This window comes from Artemia sp. Qi Xiang Cuo, chromosome 12, assembly GCF_049724085.1.
Source record: "Artemia sp. Qi Xiang Cuo chromosome 12, ASM4972408v1, whole genome shotgun sequence".
NCBI classification, from domain to species: domain Eukaryota; kingdom Metazoa; phylum Arthropoda; class Branchiopoda; order Anostraca; family Artemiidae; genus Artemia; species Artemia sp. Qi Xiang Cuo.
In genome coordinates, this window is record NC_142805.1 from 15,639,548 (window position 1) to 15,654,028 (window position 14,481).

Here is a 14,481-nt window from a genome sequence, read left to right on the forward strand (position 1 = left end):
AAGACCTAATTTCCAGAACTTAAAACTATGTCGAACAAAATGGCTATCTCAAAATTTTGATTGGATTTGTTTGTGGAAAAGGTGGGCGTGTTTGGGGAAAAGGTACCGTCCAATCACTTTTAACTATTAAAAAGGGCACTAGCCCTTTGAATTTCCAATCGAATGAGCCTTTTTTGAAGTTTGTACGACAACACCTTCTATAAAAACCTTATATGCCCCCAGGGCATAACTTGCAACCCTTGCCCCGAGGATTGTGGGGGAATGTCCTCCACAAAAACATATTTTCTCTCTAGAAATCAACTCCGCTGAACAACCTGGCGAGTACCCCCTGGTGATTGGAGGTGTTGGGGTAACTGATGGGCGTGGGGGGGGGCTAGGTGCTATTTAATCCTTTCTAATGATTAAAAAGTGCACTATTCCTTTGAATTTCTAATCGAATTAGCTTTTTTAGAAATTTGTACAACAATACCTATTATTAAAACATCATATGCCCCCTGGGCGTAACTTAAAACCCTTGCCCCGAGGATTGTGGGGGAGTGTCCTCCTCAAAAAAATATTTTCTATGTGGAAATCAACTACGCTGAACAAAAAGCTTATCTCAAAATTTTGATCGGATATGTTTGGGGGAATGATGGGCGTGGGGGGGGTACTTCCCCTCCAATCACTTTCGAATATTAAAAAGGGCACTAGCCCTTTGAATTTCCAATCGAATGAGGCTTTTATGAAGTTTCTACGACAATGCCTTCTATAAAAACCTTTTATGTCCTCAGGGCATAACTTAAAACCCTGGCCCCGAGGGTTGTGGGGGGGTGTCCTCCACAAAAATATATTTTCTATCTGGAAATCAACTACTCTGAACAAAATGGCTATCTCAAAATTTTGAGGGGATGTGTTTGGGGGAATGATGGGCGTCGGGGGAGGGGGCTAGTTCCCTCCAATCACTTTTGACTATTAAAAAAGGCACTAGCCACTCCAATTTCCAATCGAATGAGCCCTTTTCGAAGTCTCTTAGACAACTCCTTCGATACGAAGTGCCTGTCGAAGAAAGAAAAAAAAACACATTTTGGCCACACCGTTCTTTATTTAGGCAGCGCTAGCGCGCTGCCTATGGAAGATCGATGTGGGTATAATGTATTATTTTTGTTGTTGTTGTTTAGACCAGAACTTTGTATTGAAGGTCTTTTCATAGGAACTTCGCAAAGGGCTCATTCGATTGAAAATAGAAAAGGGCTGATCCCCTTTTTAATAGTCGAAATTTACTGGAGGGAAATTAATCCCACACCGATGCCCACCCTACAATTTGCTTTTATTTTCTAAAACTGAATTTTAGCTAGAGATTAAATGACAATGCACAGTATTGATGCTAACTCTAGACGAGGTTTGCTACCTGCATCCAAAAAAAAACTGAGAGTTTTAAATTCGAGCTGTTGGGGCTATTTCTGCTGTTAAAATTTAACGAAATCAAAATAGTGTTAGTGTATCGTCGGTATCAAAGAAAATAAACAGATTTTTTTGCGAATAGTATCAAGCTTTCCATTTCAGGTCACTACTATTTGTGAAAAATATACAAACGAATGTGCATTGTCAGTTTAATAGACATATACTGATATTTAGTAATCAAAGTCTTAATATTATTTGATTTATTAAAGTTATAAAAGTAAAAACATTTATATTTTTTTTTCAGTAAAGTGCAAATTATTTTCTGGCCTTGGGAAGCCATAGGGGTTTTGAGCCCAACTTATGTTAATTTCTGCACGTTTTGAGTTTGACTCGGTTATTTATTGTAATTTCTGTTCGTTTTGGGTTTCATTTATTTATCGATGCTGATTTGTGGTAGTTTCACGCTTGGTTTTATGGAGTTCTTTACTTTTCTTTGAAAAACTTATTTTGTGGAAAAAAGTTTTTTAAATTAATGCTATAAAAATGTCAAGCCTTCCAATCACTTTCGACTATTAAAAAGGGCACTATGCCTTTCGATTTCCAATCGAATAAGCCCTTTTTGATCTTTTGCGACAACACTTCCTATAAACACCTTATATGCCCCCAGGGCATAAATTACAAGCCTTACCCTAAGGGCTGTGAGGGTGATTGTCATCCTCTAAGACCTAATTTCCAGAACTTTCAACTATGTTAAACAAAATGGCTATATCAAAATTTTGATTGGATGGTCTGGGAAAATGGTGGACGTGAGAGGGGCGTTAGTCTTTTTCCAATCACTTTCAACTATTAAAAAAGGCACTAGCCCTTTCAATTTCCAATGAAATGAGCCCTTTTGAAGTTTCTACGACAACGTTTTGAATAAAACCTTATATTCCCCCAGGGGATAACTTACAACCCTCGCCCTAAGGGCTGGGGGGGATTGTCATCCTCAAATACCTAATTTCCAGATCTTTATACTATGTTGAACAAAATGGCAATCTGAAAATTTTGATTCGATATGTTTGGGGGAATTGTGGGCGTGAGAGGGGGGTGGTTACCCTCCAATCACTTTCAACTAGTAAAAAGGGCACTGGCCCTCTCAATTTCAAATTGAATGAGCTGCTTGTGAAGTTTTTACGACAACTCTATCATTAAAAACCTTATATACCCCCAGGGCATAACTTACAACCTTTGCCCTGGGGACTCTCGGGGGTTTGTCATCCTTAAATATATAATTTCCAGAACTTTCAACTAGACTGAACAAAATGGATATTTCAAAATTTTGATTGCACATGTTTGGGAAAATGGTGGGCTTGAGAGTGGGGTTAATTACTCCACTTACTTTCAATTTCCAATCAAATGAGCCCCGTTTGAAATTTCTACAACATCTTTCTATATAAACCTTATATGCCCCCAGGGCATAACTTACAACCTTTTTCCTGAGGGCTGTGAGGGGGTTGTCATCCTCAAAAACCTGATTTCCAGAACTTAAAACTACGTTGAATAGTGTGGCTATCTCAAAATTTTGATGGATGTGTTTGGGGAAAAGGTTGGCGTGAGAGGGGGGTTAGTTGCCCTCCAATCACTTTCGGCTATTAAAAAGGGCACTAGCCCTTTGAATTTCCAATCGAATGAGTCCTTTTTGAAGTTTCCATGAGAACACGTTCTATAAAAACTTCATATGCCCCGAGGGCATAATTTACAACCCTTGTCCTGAGGGCTGTGAGGGGGTTGTCATCCTCAAAGACCTAATTTCCAGAACTTAAAACTATGTCGAACAAAATGGCTATCTCAAAATTTTGATTGGATTTGTTTGTGGAAAAGGTGGGCGTGTTTGGGGAAAAGGTACCGTCCAATCACTTTCAACTATTAAAAAGGGCACTAGTCCTTTGAATTCCCAATCGAATGAGCCTTTTTTAAGGTTTGTACAAAAACGCCTTCTATGAAGACCTTATATGCCCCCAGGGCATAACTTACAACCCTTGCCCCGAGGGTTGTAGGGGAGTGTCCTCCTCAAAAACATATTTTCTGTCCGGAAATCAACTGCGCTGAACAAAATGACTATCTCAAAATTTTGATTGGATATGTTTGGGGGAATGATGGGCGTGGGGGGGGGGGGCTAGTTGCCCTCCAATCGCTTTCGACTATTAAACAGGGCACTAGCTACTCCAAGTTTCAATCGAATGAGCCCTTTTCGAAGTTTCTACGACAACTCCTTTGATACGAAGTGCCCAGGTATGGAGAAGAAAGAAGAAGAAAAAAGTAAAATAAATAATACATTGTGACCGGAAAGGCGTAGCCCACGGCTACAACATTTCTGTGTCGTCTCTGTGTGAGATGACACAGAGACGACACACAGAGACGACACAGAAACGACACTGTGTAAAGACCGGAAAGGTCTTTTTGCTTGCGTAGGTTTGTGCATCACACGTTTCTTGAATTCGGGATTTCTTGAATTTTTGAAATCCAGAATTTAAGAATTCTCTTCGTATATTCCCTGTATTTTAAGTTGTTCTATGTTTGAAAATAACCTTTAAGTGTTTTTGAGTTTAAACATTTTTTTTTGGTCAGTAGCCCCTGACCAATTTTCCACAAACATTTTTTCTATATGATTTGTTTGGAGAAGAAGAAAACAAAAAACCAATTCTTCATAGTAATGAATGGTAAGTAAATAACGATCCTTGTCTATAACGAAAGTATACAAGCCTAACTATCAATGCCGTATCCAGGGGGGGAGGTCAGGGTGTTTGGACCCCCCACCCCAAATAAAAATGTTCTTTTTACTTGTAAAAACGTAACAAAAATGGATATAAACAAATTTTGTATGCGTTTTTTGAGGTTTTTTTGTGTACCCCCCCCCCTTAAAAAAATCTTTGAGCAACCTCCCCCCCCCCCCCGAAAAAAATCCTGGGTACGGCCTTGCTAACTATTGATAACATTTATCAGTCAAAGAATCAGCTTTTTATGGTGATCTTAAATATGTATTTGTTTATTAGTACTTAGTGTAGTTACTAGAACACAAGAAAGTTCGTATAATTGTAGAAAACACAAGGAAAAAACTTAATAAGGGTCAATTTCGGTAAGAATATGCCTTCAACTTTTATTTATCTATTTATCAACTTGTATTTATCAACTTGTATCAACTATTTATCTAATTATCAGATTATCAGATAGTTACACAGAAAACACAAATCAAAGGGAAAATTCAGTTTTTCTTGGTTTCATATACGTTAAAGGGGTTTCAGACCATATTTCAAAAAATCTAGAAAAAATAACATTTACACTTACTATAGAGGTCCCAAATTTATCAAGGTAAAGACCCTATCCCGATAGGTGAAAACTGCGGTGTCTACAGAATTCCTTGTTCGTGTGGTCTTTGGTATATCGGAAGAACTGATCAGCGACTCACGGATAGATTAACTCAGCACTCTAGTTCAATTAATAATACACTTAAAAAGTGGAAAAAACAGAAAATTTTGACTGCCCTTGCAGAGCACATTTTTGAAAACCCAGACCATACTATTTTGATTAATCAAGCTAGCCTAATTTCGTATGACAAAGTTATTGTCCAGCACTATAGAGAAGCTGTTGAAATTTATAAATACCAAAATTTTGGTCTAGCTTTAAACAGATTCCGGTGATTTAAGAATAAACGAGTCAAACTATGTATCAACTAATTTATCAACTATTTATCAACTTGTATTTATTTATCAACTTGTATTTATCTATTTGTAACTTAATGCTGGGTGTTTATATCCTAGTTTCTGTAAGTAGGCTATTGTTTGTAGAATTACTCGGCAGAATTACCTTAAAGTGAGCTTTGTTTGACATGCTGTCGTATATTAAATGGCCTCCCAATTGAGGCTTTCCCAATAAAATTTTTATTAGTTGATTCAAGGGAAGATATAATAAATATTTAAAACTAATAACAAAGTATAATTGTCAAAACCTGTGTCTTATCGATGTTTTTTTTTTTTTTTTTTTTGTGACTAATACAAAGGATAAACTAATAAAAAAGGATAATTGTCAAAACCTGTGTGTTATCGATGTTTTTTTTTTTTTTTTTTTTTGTGTCTTGGAACGATTGGTTTGTTTGTATTAGCTAAAAATATAAAAAAAAAATACTGGAGCATTTTTTTATATGGGTCGGGTTTTACTATGGAGGTTTCTATTTTGTTTCAATAACAAAGGTATTTATATGACCTTTAGACGTCATTATATTATACACTGTGGATTCTTAAGTGACAATTTTAGCCAATTTGTTACGCGACTGCCTACGACATAAATACAAATTACTACAGGTAAGATTACCGCTTATTGCCCCCCCCCCCCCCAAGAAAAAAACTAGATTATAATTTGCATTTTACTGAAAAGTGTGCTTCATTTTAGGGTTGGATTAGCAAATTATCACTCCTATCACTCCTAGAAACAAAACAAAATTGAAAATAAAACACAAAAAACCGTGTCCTTTCAGGGGGAAAATACGGAAATTCCTAGTAATCCGTCCAGGAGAAACATTTCTGATTTTAGTAGCTTCATATATCAGCTCATAGGTACTCTTGCAATGCAAGCAAAAGTAGAAGGTATTTTTTTACCAAAATTGACCCTTATTAAGTTTTTTCCTTGTGTTTTCTACAATTATACGAACTTTTTTATGTTCTAATAACTACACTAAGTACTAATAAACAAATACATATTTAAGATCACCATAAAAAGCTGATTCTTTGACTGATAAATGTTATCAATAGTTAGCAAGGCCGTACCCAGGATTTTTTTCGGGGGGGGGGGGAGGTTGCTCAAAGATTTTTTTAAGGGGGGGGGGGTACACAAAAAAACCTCAAAAAACGCATACAAAATTTGTTTATATCCATTTTTGTTACGTTTTTACAAGTAAAAAGAACATTTTTATTTGGGGTGGGGGGTCCAAACACCCTGACCTCCCCCCCTGGATACGGCATTGATAGTTAGGCTTGTATACTTTCGTTATAGACAAGGATCGTTATTTACTTACCATTCATTACTATGAAGAATTGGTTTTTTGTTTTCTTCTTCTCCAAACAAATCATATAGAAAAAATGTTTGTGGAAAATTGGTCAGGGGCTACTCAGTCACAAATTAGAACTTATATTTTCCTTATTATGGGTCAAAATCTATTGGTAGGTAGCCAACAATGGGGCATCAAACATTTGTCCATGGTTTTTCATATTTTTCCTATTATGCTCTCTTTCCTTTGGTTTCCTTATAATTACTTGATAGTCCTAAAGTTCCAGGGGGGGGGGCTATGCTCCCCCTGCCCCCCTTGCCGGCGCCCATGGACTCAGCCTATACAAGCACCATTGCTGCATAAGAGAAAGTAAAACTAATGGTCATCTTTAATGGTGGCTTTATACTTTCACTTGAAAAGAATTTTTTTTACTTTTAAGAAGAACTGGTAATATGACAACCAAACTATGACAAAATTAAATTATGATTTTTCATGCAAACCTGCTTCCCAACCCCTGCGTTATCTCAGTCCAAGCTTAGGGACATGCCAAAACTGAATTTGTTGTTACAGTAGGATTCTGAGTGACATTTGGTTCTGCAGGAGGACATAGTTGAGAAAGTTGGTGTTTATTTTATTTTTTTTTTTTTTTTTAATTCAAGGATCAATGCTAATATACATGTGTCTGCATTTTGAGTGTTGTTACTTTTCTGATGATAGCCCCCCAAAAATACCTTTGCTGCTTATATGGTTACCTCTCACTAGACAGAAGGTTAGGATATAAAGATCTATAGGGCTTATCATAATATCAAAGCTTAAAACCTTTTAAGCCTTTTCACTTAAGAGTTAACTGTGAATGAACAATGGAGATATGTCATATTTTGTTAGACCATTCACTCCAGCCTCTAATAAAGTAGATATTGATTATAATACCTTACCATTGTCAGTATTTCATGACCCTTTAATGAAAAGGTGCAAGAAAAAGGATCCCTAGTTCAATAAGAAGGGACACCTCTCTAAGGGGTACTTGTATGATATACCCACTACCTAATATTCTTCATCTACTTAGAACCTTGGATTTTCCATGATTGTGAAATTTCCCATAGTTTTTGAGATTTTGGGATTTCCCATAATTTTGTTAATAAAGTATTATATATTTATCATATTTTGATCAGAAAATCCCAAAACTATGGAAAATTCAAGGTTCTAATTAGGTGAAGAATATTAGGTAGGGGGTATATCATACAAGTACCTAGCGAGGTACTACATTCTAGCATTTTGGCCCTGAAACAGCCTAAATGTTATGAACAGAAAACTCTTAGAATTACAAGATAGGCATTTATATAGCCTACCAGTCTCAGGTCCTAAATACAGTCTATTTTAGGACTGTGTGTTTTAAATACCATAAATAAAAAATTAAGCTAGGTGAAATTATTGTCCCAGGGCTCTACTATAGCCCTAGGGTTGTCTTGGGCTATTATGAGATGAAAGGTCAAGATTGGTTATTCAATCTTTACCAATTAAGGATGATAGTTTGCCAAATATTATTCTGTTAGAAAATAGTTCTTAAATGAAAAGCAGAGTATCCTCGAATAGGATTCATCTAGCTCTTTCTTTAAAGAATTATGTCAAGTATCACACACAGGAATAAGCATTTGGCAAAAAATGTTTTCATTTTAATTTGCTTGGTACTTTAAAGACACTGGTAAGAGCCTTTTCCAACGCAAATATACTCCAATTATTGTATACTCCACTCGAAAGTGATTGGAAGGCAACTAACACCCCTTCCACGCCCACCATTTCCCCAAACACATCCAATCAAAATTTTGACATAGCCATTTTGTTCAGCGTAGTTGATTTCCTCATAGAAATTATGTTTTGAGGAGGACGCTCCACCACAGCAATCAGGGCAAGGGTTGTAAGTTATGTCCTGCGGCATATAAGGTTTTTTTTATAGAAAACGTTGTTATAGAACTTCAAAAAGGCTCATTTGATTGAAAGTTGAAATAGCTACTGTCCTTTTTAGCAGTTGAAAGTAATTGGAGAGCAACTAACCCCCCTCTCATGTGCACCAGTCCCTCAAACACATCCAATCAAAATTTTGAGATAGCCATTTTGTTCAACGTAGCTGAAAATTCTGAAAATTAGGTCATTGAGGATGGCACCCCCCCCCCCCCCCACAGCCCTCAGGGCAAGGGTTATAAATTATGCTCTGGGGGCATATAGAAAGCGTTGTTGTAGAAACTTCAAAAAGGGCTCATTTGATTTGAAATTGAAATGGCTAGTGCCCTTTTTAATAGTTGAAAGTGATTGGAACCATTATCCAAACACCATTTATTCAAACACATCCAATCCAAATTTTGAGACAGCCATATTGTCCAAAGTAGTTGAAAGGTTCGGAAATTATATCTTTGTGGAGGACACTCTCCCAGAGCCCTTAGGGCAAGGGTTGTAAGTTATGCCCTGGGGCCATATAAGGTTTCAATACAAAGCTTTGTCGTAGAAGTTTGAAAAAGGGCTCATTCAATTGGAAATTCAAAGGGCTAGTGCCCTTTTTAAGGTCGAATGTGAGTTGAGGACAACTAACCCCCCTCTCTCCCCCACCCTTTCCACAAACACATCCAATCAAAGTTTTTAGATTGCCATTTTGTTCAACGTAGTTAAAAGTTTTAGAAATTAGGTCTTTGAGGATGATAACCCCCCTCAAAGCCCTTCGGGGCAAGGGTTGTAACCTATGCCCTGTGGTTATATAAGTTTTCTATAGATACTGATGTTGTAGAAACTTCAAAAAGGGCTCATTCGATTGGAAATTAGAAGGGCTTGTGCCCTTTTTAATAGTCGAAGGTGATTGGAGGATACCTAACACCCCTCTCGCACCCACCGTTTCCCCAAACACATTCAATCAAAATTTTGAGATAGCCATTTTGTTCGACGTAGTTAAAAATTCCGGAAATTATGTTTTTGAGGATGACACTCCCCCCACAGCCCTCAGGGCAAGGGCTGTAAGTTACAGGGATTGGCCGCAGTCACTTTTTTCACTTTTTTTTTTGGGACACCCAAATTCTATTCGAAGACATCCAGAAATCTACCTTTGTGCTGGAATATGATGAAACAACGAGACAATGGTGGGGTAGAGGAGCTCCAAATATGAGTTCGATACTGGTCAAAAGAGCGGAAACAAGTGGCTATTCGGCATCTTTTGACATATTATATGGGACATGCAACCAGTGAAGATCTGAGTAAGAAAATCCTGCAGAGTGTTGAATATGAAGAATTTTCACTTGAGAGATTGCTAATGATTGCAAGTGATGGCCCAGATGTCAATAAGAAAGTGTGGCTCATCGTAGACTCAGAAAAGAGAAAAAAGTATTCAAAAGGCCAATTGAATGTGGGAACTTGCAACATTCATGCTGTGCATAATGCATTCCTGAAAGTGCTGCAAGAACTCGAGGAGGAGTGCTCTGATATGATCATCGCTGTTTACCATTTTTTCACGGGATGGCCAGCTCGTTCTGACGATTTCAACCAGTGCCAACGGAAAGTTTAAGTTCCCCAGCGGAAGTTTATGAAGCACCTCCCCACGAGATGGCTCACCATAGGGGAAGCAGCAAGCCGCTTGGTGGAACAGTGGCCTGCATTGATAGAATATTTTCTAGAATTCGTGCCAAAGAAAAATTGTCTGGAGTACCTGATGTCAAATGCAAAATATTTGAAAATTGTAAACTGGCTAAAAAAGCAAACAATGAAAGCCGAAATTGAGCTTATTGTAAGCTCTTTAGCAACTTTCACCGCTTTTACCGGTGTATTTCAACGACAGGAGCTGTTAATTTATGTGGTAAACTTTGAGCTGAGACGTTTATGCACAGTTCTTTTGGGGCAGATTGTGCCGGGTGATGATGTCAATCTCCGGATCCTCGGTGGTTTTGAAGGCTTAGTTAGTATTGCAGATGTTTACCTACAGCAACCCTTGTGTAATGAAAGGGTCCTTGCTTCCCTGGATTCTTAGATTCTGAATTCTTAGATTGGATTCGTTATTCTGAAAGACATGAATTTTTTTTTTCCTGAGAATTAGAAAGCATATCAAAGCTGCTGTACAGTACTTGCTGACAAAATGCACTGTGAACAACGAGTTTTTCCTAACCCTTGCCTGCCTAATCCCTCCCAGTCCAGATTTTCAAAGAAGGAGTTGCAGTGATATCGTCCACATCGCGAGAAAACTTCCATTTGAGACGGACATCGAGGAAGTCCAGGGAGAATGGTTCTTATTACAGTCAGATCCTGTGCCGCCACCCACGGAGAGTACTCGAATTGACAGCTATAGGCAAAAGATCCTGGAACTGAAGACGCCATCTGGTGAAACCAAATATCAGACCTTAGGTCGGATCGTCCGGGCAGCTCTGTCGCTCTGTCATGAAAGTGCAGATGTAGAGAGAGGATTTTCTCGGTCGGCTCTGCTGATGACTAGCCTTCAAGTGTGTACAGAAGAGCGGACACTGAATGCTAGGGCTTTTGCTGCGGATGCGCTCCGCGACTATGAGACCGGACCAGAGCGTGTGTTGATCACAAAGAAGCTGCTTTGTCTGGCTAGATCAGCTAGAGTCAGCTATGAACTATTCCTCATTGAGCAAAGGCAGGAAGAATCAGAGAGAGAGAAGCTTGAAGCTGAGGAGAAAGATGCTGAACAAGAAATCCAGGAAATGGCGTGGAAGAAGCAGAAAATAGCGGCCATAGACATTGTACGAAAAAAAGAGATGGTTAAGCAGAAGGAAATGGCGATACCCTTCTGAGAGAGGCAGGGGAACTGTTGAAGAAAGCTGTGGAAGAGAAGGACTTCCTGGACATTGGTCTTGCTCAAAGTATGCTGGAAGCAGCATTAAAAGCTCGGTCCGAAGAAAGGGAAAGGGTAGATGATGCTGAATCGGTTGAAGTACTTGTTCTGAAGAGGAAATCCAAACTAATTGATCGCCCTTTTTTCGCCCTAATTGAGTGCCCTTTATAATATTCGGAAGTGGTTGGAGGACTCTCACGCCCACCATTTCCCCAAACACATCAAATCAAAATTTTTAGTTAGCAATTTTCTTCAACGTAGTTGAAAGCTCTGGAAATTAGGTCTTTTAGGATGACACCCCCCCCCCCAGCCCTCAGTAAAGCGCAAATTATGTTCTGGCCTTGGGAAGGCATAGGGGTTTTGAGCCCTACTCATGTTAATTTCTGCCCGTTTTGGGTTTGAGTCGGCTATTTATTGTAATTTCTGTTCGTTTTGGGTTTCATTTATTTATCGATGCTGATTTGTGGTAGTTTCACGGTTGGTTGATTATTTTTTTTTCTCATTTTTGCTTTAATAAAGTTCTTCAATTTTCTTTGAAAAACTTATTTTGTGGAATTTTTTTTTAAATTAATTGACATTTAAAAGGTCAATTACAAGCAAGAGGCTTGTTAACAAATACACTACTGCAAAAGAGTAAATAAGAACTGATAAGTTTTTGACTTTGAAAATGATTAGCAGGGGGTGTAATGGTATATGAATTATGATGAAGCACTGACCCATATACCAGAATTAGTCATGAGGAAAAAGCAATGTGCAGGGACCAATCCCCACAGGGAAAATTTGAAAATGAAGACACATAGATAGGTTTAGAATATAGTAAAATTTTAATTTGAAATTTTTTTCACAGAATGGTTGCCGAATTTGAGTTTCGCGTCAAAAATAGCACTAGTACATAACGTTTTGTCATCACTGAAGTTCACCTCAGGTGAATTGGACCTTCACGTCAAACATAATCCATTGTACAAAATGCATAAATAAAATGAGTCAAAACTTGGTGAAAAAAAAGCTATACAATTTTATTATACAATTTAACAAAACCGGGGTAACTCTGGTAACCCTTGTAACTCCTAAAAAGATTAAGAAAAAAATTTGGGAAATTTATAATGTAACATTCCTTTAAGAGTTACAGAAAAGATGCATCTAAACGAACAAAAATAAGGTCAAAGTTAAGGGACAGGAACATCCGGGAGGGGAGCTAAGCCCCCTGAACTCCCGAATTTTCATAAAGCTATGGCCACTAACGATTCTAATAGCAAATAGACGGTGTTTTTATCAATATAGCTTAGTTACTATCCAGAGGGGGTATATCTAAGATGTCTCTACTCTGGAATTAGGTCTAATATTAGAATCACTTGAAACTAATCCACACGGTAGTTATTCGTGGAATGGGATTATCCCTTATCAAATCTTTTGCTTTTTTTTGTACCAGGTAAAAATAAAAATTTTGAACCAATGTCTTGAGAAGCTGTGGACCATAAAAATCTTTGATTACTTAAATTTTGTAACACTTCAAGAATGTAGCTCTGCCTGCACCATACACTTAATTAACAATACCGTAAACACCAAGAGGGCTGCCAACACCTCCAATCTCGAAAATCTAAATACACACAAGCTCTTTATGCTATAGTATGCCTTTTTATTACAAGCCATTCATAAAAAAAATCAGTTTATTGCAATAGGAGGGAAGCCATATTTCAAACATAGTATTTTTTTTTTCTCACGATGCTGTAGGATTGGTTTATATCAATCTAAACTAGCTCATGTAGCAATACGTTTTTAGAACTTTAGCCCATGAATGTACTTTGTTGGTTCTCTATAGAGATAATTTAGCCCATGAATATTCTTTGTTGGTTCTCTATAGAGAGAACTTGGAAGAAGGCTGGTAAGCTTCCATTTCTAACAAACTTTACTTTTGCAACAGAAAGATGCCTATATTCCTTGGTTTTGTATTTTATTCAACATTTTAACCATTTATTGTTTAGCTCTGTATCTTCCTCATTTTATTGTGATGAGCTGAAACAGTACTTACTACATTGGATTTCTTTTTTTTTTTTTTAGTTCTTTGCGCTATTCAATCAAATTTTCTAAACTCTTTTTCTAAACTTTTTCTAAACTCTTTCTAACAAATTTCTAAACAATTTTCTAAACAAATGTATTAATAGCTAACATCTAAGGTATTAAATAAATATGTTCGTTCAATTCGATGAGTCAAGTGTGGGGTAGGCCTACCTGACCTTGAGGATTTTATGGAATCTACTGTAATCTTCCTTTTATGGAATCTACTGTAATCTTCCTATGGGAATCCACTAGGACATAGTGAAGGTAATCGGCCAACTTGTGCCTCAAATAGTACAGTGAAGTTTTTATTTCCAATGTGTCGTAATTGCTTAATTTTCTACTGAAGGAACCTAGTTGAACGTTGCTCATTAAATCCACCAAAGTTTGCCTCAGAAAATGTACCAGAATCTGTCTATTAAAATATGCCAAATGTTTTTCAAGGAATTTAAGAAAATCCAGGTAGTGCAATAAGCTGAGTTCGCCCAGGGAATCTGTCGGAATGCTGATTTGGGAATTCGCCAGAAGTTAGCTCTTACTCAGGACTTGACTCAGGAAATCTACTGAAATCGGCTCCTGATAATCAACTCTAGTATGGTTCAGACATTTGTTAAAATCTGGTATATCTGTCATATCTAAAAAGCAAGGATTCACAAACTGCAGAGTTGTACCAGTTAAACAGCTTACCAGAATGGTTCATTCAGACAAGCAGCATATCATGATAAACTGTTGATTGGGGGTGATTTGGACAATTATCCAAAATATCCCTAACTTTCAAGCCATCCAAGTTCACTCTCAGGTTTTGAATTAATTTTTTGTGTCTAAATCTTGATTGTGTGAACATTCTCATTCTTGCTCATATAGCAGAAAAGCGAAACATAGTTCTGTGGGCCAGATTGATCTACTGGGCTCATAAAATAATATTAATTTTTGAAGCAGCCAGGTTTATGCTGAAATGTAGACTTTGGTATATCTGACAATGATGTATGTAAGACTGGCTGATGACAAGGTAGACATGGATTAGATATGAATTAATCCATAGACATGGATTAGTGCAAGCCCATTTCGGTAGTTGGCCAGCTGGTACAGTTTACAGTTAGTTTTCTTAGTGGTTTTTTGCCTCCAAACTGAAAAAATTCATGTTACTGGTGGTCAGTAAATTAAAATTAATTGATAATGAGATGGAGGTGCCAAAAGA

At 37.4% G+C, this 14,481-nt stretch overlaps 1 protein-coding gene across 1 annotated transcript in view; it reads left to right on the forward strand.

Annotated features, from left to right (window-relative positions):
* Positions 1-14,481, forward strand: part of LOC148945827 (HEAT repeat-containing protein 3) — a 96,011-nt gene that overhangs the window by 10,595 nt on the left and 70,935 nt on the right. The gene's annotated exons all lie outside the window — the stretch shown is intronic.